The sequence below is a fragment of the Dermacentor andersoni genome, unplaced genomic scaffold (genome assembly GCF_023375885.2).
Source record: "Dermacentor andersoni unplaced genomic scaffold, qqDerAnde1_hic_scaffold ctg00000039.1, whole genome shotgun sequence".
Classification (NCBI taxonomy): Eukaryota; Metazoa; Arthropoda; class Arachnida; order Ixodida; family Ixodidae; genus Dermacentor; species Dermacentor andersoni.
The window spans coordinates 8,638,436-8,643,725 of NW_027314752.1; the positions used below are offsets into that span (position 1 = coordinate 8,638,436).

The following is a 5,290-nucleotide window of genomic DNA, read 5'->3' on the forward strand; positions in this document are numbered from 1 at the left end:
ACGAGCAGCGACGTAGGCTTTAAAGTGTTGGACGAGTCTGTTTGCAACCTTTTATTCGCGTTAACTGCCTAGAAGCCTCCCTTCTGACAATTCTTCATAAATATATGTCCTCGAGGCATTAGAAACTAGAGCTCACGCGCTTTTGAAAGGCTACTGCGCGCAAAAACTAACACTAAGCCACCGTATAGCAACGACGACGCGTCACCGCCAGGAGGCCCTGCATCTCTTAATACAAATAATACAATATATAAACGGGCAGAACGAGCAGCGACGTAGGCTTTAAAGTGTTTGACGAGTCCGTGTGACACCTTTTATTCGCGTTAACTGCCTAGTAGCCTCCCTCCTGACGATTCTTCATAAATATATGTCCTAGAGGCATCAGACACCATAGCTCACGCGCTTTTGCATCTAGTCCGTGCGAAAATGAACAGTAAGCCAGCGTACAGCCCTTATGAAAATATGAGATGAGTTTCACAAGAAAGCCTGACGAGTTTTGACATCACAGCCATTAGACTTTCTGATGAGTTTCTTTGGAATTTTCTGATGTATTCCTAATGTCGTTCTATAACATATTGGCCACCGTCTTTCTGTAGAATTCTTGACGAGTGTTTTTCTTGTGAGTATGAAATGTCTTCCTAATGTGCGCTCCAAAGCAGTTTTCTTGTGACTTTCTAACGTCTTCCTAATGAAGCTCTAATGAGCTTATACATTAGACTGCTGGTGCTCATATTAGTCCTATAATAAAATTGGCCACCACGTGTGGTAACATTTTCTCATGTGTTCCAATGGCAGTCAGACCTTATTTAAAGATCTTACCTGTGCGTGACTGTCTTTGGTGCTTGATAGATGCAGCCTGTATGCATGCATGTATGTCCAGCGAAGATGCAGCACCTTTGACAACATGTACATGGGCCCTACATACGCTGCATGTTAGACATTACTCAACGAAAGATATTTAACAAAAACATTTATTGGGCATATCAATGCTTCCTTAAATGCAGAAGGAGGTTAAATGAAAGGAAAACACAGTATCAGTCTGGTTACGGATGTGATATTTTCCTTTCATTTAATCTCACTACTTATCATTGAGGAGAGGCTGTTCTTGAGGTGGAGTGTCGTCATCCTGAAGTAAGTGCACGTGTACCCTGCATGGTAGAAAGGACAGAAAATTAACAAAACTTGGCAATCGACCACAGAAAGACACGCTGTATCACTTGCTGCAGAATGATCTGGAGATGTTATAGCTAGTTTTGCGAAAAATTTATGTGGTGTCGGTTGACACAAAGTTGTTGAGGAACCTCTGTGTGGCCTTTGGGTGCAGCAGTAACTACAGTAAGCAGAAATTGCTCTTGGCTGTACAAATGTGCAACGTGGATCAGCTGTGGCGTGTGTACATGTCGTGAACTACTTCAGCTATATCGGTTTCCACTTGACAAAGGACAGCAGTGTCTGTGGATTGCTAGCATGAATGAGAAAATCTCACTAATTACTTGGCATGGAAATGAGCGTAGGAGTGTTTGTGTACGGGCAACCCAATGCATCCCAGAGACATCCAAGTGCCAGTCGTTATAGAATATTTGCATCACCTACGGGCACAATTCTCATACATTCCAAGCCTACTATGTCATGCATGTGTTGGCCTCCTGAATGATGGCATACATCCCATTCAAGAAATACACCACACCATGCCTGGGGATTTTTATCATTTACACCCGAGCGCTGCTTTCAGAGGGAGGGCACAAGTTGAAAAACAAATGCGTAGAAGCATGATAAACAAGCTTACATAAAAATAATTTAATAAATGAGCATGGTGGTTGCTATCCCACGTAATTAGAGAGTATTCCTCTTTGTCATGTAATCATAATGAGCGTTGACTGACACACGTCCCACTTTTGGATGTGGTATTCCTCACTGATTTTGTTGTATCAATCGGTTGCCATAGGCGAACAAAACAGATAAACAATCTAAATCCAGTGCACAGCTTGCCATGTCAATGCATGGTCAAATGGGACGAAAACACTGGTCCTTTGAGTGAATTATGGTGCTCTCCTAGGCGCATGCTGAGGCACCGGCTAGTCAGCGTGCCCGATGTACATTGGACCAAATATGCACGTGATCAAAAGAATAGCCTACATTACCCCTCACAGATACGAGAGAAATTTGGGGTATCTTTAACTAAGCAAGCCTCCAATGCCTGGGTGCCTTTGTCAGTTCACTTGTGGACTGCAATGCACATATATTTCCAGCAAAAATAAATTAGGCAGCATATGCACAACAGTCATGTTGTATGGTCTCCCTTCCCTCGCTGCGCAAATTTTGTCCCGAAAAGTTACATGAACTGATTGAATTGAAAATTGAATCGAGAAAGGCAAGGAGGCAAGCGAGGCTTGCTTGGTTAAAGGTAGCACCACATTTGTCCAGTACCTGTCAGAGGCAGTGTACTGTATTCCTTTCACATGTGGTCAAATGTACATAGCGCAGACTGGCTGGTGCCTAAATATGTACCTATGAGATCACCATATTTCACTCAAAAGACCAGTATGCTCGTCCGACTTGGCCACACATATCCGCAATGGGGCTTCAGGCCGGATTAGGATTGTTTATCTGTTTTCACCCATGGCTGAAAATTGGCAAGAGAAATCAGTCAGGCACACCACATAAATAACAATAAGTGTGAGCCAGCCCCCATTATCAATGCATGAAGAAAGGACTCCTTTGTAGATTACAAGGGATAGGAATTAGTCTGTGCCTATTTACTTATTCTTTTTATGCAAACACCATTTATCATGATTTTATGCCTTTGTATTACAACTTCTGCCATACCTCTCAAATTAACTGGTGCACAACACAAGTGCACATCCAGTGCTATTTTTGTTAGTCCTTCCAACAACTTAAACCGTCAGTTGTTAGCCAAGGTCATGTTGCATGGTCTCCCTTCCCTCGCTGCGTAAATTTTGTCCTGAAAAGTTACATGAACTGATTGGCAAATTCAAATGGACACTACAAGTTTCGCCGAGTGAACACAGCTGGTTCTCAGAAATGCACAAAAACAGTGATGGGTATCTGTTGGCATCCTGTAGTGTGCACAAACTAGCTGTGAAATTGCTGCAGTAGACGCACTCACAACTGCTACAATGCCTACCAGCATGAATACGGGCAGCTTGCAAAGAAAAGAATAGGAAGAAAGTGAGAGAAAAAATAGAAAGCTTACCAGAAAACACCTCACTACATAAGTAACTGCAGCACAATGAATACTGGCCTTCCTATTTCATTTCAAGAAATTCGAGTTCATCAAATGTGTATTTGCCAGCGACAGTTATTCTGAGAACAAGACAGACATAATTGTAAATATCAATGTTAAACAATGGTATGCACACTGCGTGCTTAGACCTGTGACATATATGGCACACTACACTTCGAATTCTTACATGGACAAAAACAGCACATGTGTGTATCATAAGCAGAAAGGAAAACAGGGAAATATATGCTACAGCATAAGAAACCGTTCCAAACAAATAAAACCAAAATAAAAAAGAAACATACTGTGTAATAGGCAAAAATAAAATGCACTTGCAGCCAAGCAATTCATGCAAGAAAAATACTAAACGTCAGGACATGCGAGGTGTAGTTTTAACAGAACAAGATAACGTGTGCATAATGTCTACAAACACAGTTAAGCAGCAAGTGGAATAAAGTTGCATAAATATTTAGCCTATTTAGCAAGATTCATTAAGTAATATGTCGATACACTTATCCACTAATGATACCGAAATCCTACTTTTGTGAACACGTACACTTAAAGCATACCTGACATGTCCACCCAGATTACACGCCGTGCTGCTGCAGCCATGGCCACGGGTTACGTGGACACTGTTGTGGGTCATGGCTTCACCACTACAAAGAGAATTCTGTGTTAACTTATAGCTGTGGCAGAATAAGACTATCACATCGTGAACACATGCAAGGAGCATGTAAAACAGTCACGAAAACAATGCCTGCACTGGTGCATGGTGGCAACAGAGCACAAAGTCGAAGTCACTGATGAATGTCACGATAACAGGGACCCCTGCAACAAAGCAAAATTCCACACGCAGCAGCAGCAGCGCATTACATGAATGTTTGTTTACATAACGATTCTAGAGTTTCTTTCATGACTTTAAGTAACTATCCCTTGTAATGTTTAGTTACGTCGAAGTTATGGCAACACCCCTTCAAAACAAACCTGTACCAATAGCACGCTGTGATTGCTAACATTTTTTTTTTCCTAATACTGCTCGTAAATCGAAAACTTTGAAAGCAGAGATTATCTACAACGTCGAATCATTTATAAGCGAGGAAACGTCATTGCAGTAAGAATCGGTCAAGAGGTAGATGAGTCGTTATCGTGCGACTTCAGCAGAAATGCGGGAGCTCACGCACAAGCGCGAATGATGAACACGATTATTTCCGAACGTAATCTTTTCATCAGAAGAAAACGCTTATCAAGTTTTTCAATTCCGCCTTATGGCAATAAATTCGCGCAACTAAACTCTGACACCCAGCAAGCATCGGCATAGGTTTCACTGTTGTCGTGGGAGTTCTCTTTCCTACGTTCGCAAAGCACCCTATGCCCACACCGAGAAGCACGCACAACACGTGTGTATTAGCAAGTACGGTTACTCACCTTTTGAATGGCACGACGCGGTCGAAAAGCGCCCTCCAAGTTGCCGGTGCTTCGATGTTACTCCCAGCAGACATACCGGTGCATAGTGGACGAGCAGTGGCACGCTAACAATACGCATTATTTCTTCGCGACGTTCACCCAACTTTCCACGACAACCAGAGACAAAGGGAACGTACTCCACGGCATGATCATCGTTGGTCCACATTTGGTTGGCGCGCCACGCACACGGCGAGTTTGCAGCGAGACACAAGCTGTTTGTGGCACTTATGCGCACGCGAACTAAGTCACATTTCGTTACAGCAAACCCAAAAACACACGATCAAACAAGCACATCGTCGCAGCTCGCACGCCCGACCAACTCGTAAACAGAGCGACAGGCTGACTGTATTGGATTGGATTGAAAACCGGGCGGTGGGTGGCGCCACCAACAGGTCGGTTGGGGCTAGCCAATGCTTCGGCTCAACGTTTATCTATAAACGTTGCTTCGGCTAGCGTCATCTGAGGATTTGTGCGGCTGCCTAATTGCGCATAGCTGTTGCAAGACAAACAGAACCGCAGATAAGTCTATATTGTAAGCTATAGTTTGGCATAGAAAGAAATTCTATAACGCATTTTCAATTTGAATCG

At 43.0% G+C, this 5,290-nt stretch overlaps 1 long non-coding RNA gene across 1 annotated transcript; it reads right to left on the minus strand.

Annotated features, from left to right (window-relative positions):
* Positions 1-954: 954 nt before the first annotated feature.
* On the minus strand, positions 955-3,893 carry LOC140214343 (uncharacterized). Its single transcript, XR_011891293.1, has 2 exons — positions 3,808-3,893; positions 955-1,145 (listed from the first exon to the last, which is right to left on the minus strand). It is a non-coding gene; the product is annotated as an uncharacterized lncRNA (long non-coding RNA).
* Positions 3,894-5,290: the final 1,397 nt, after the last annotated feature.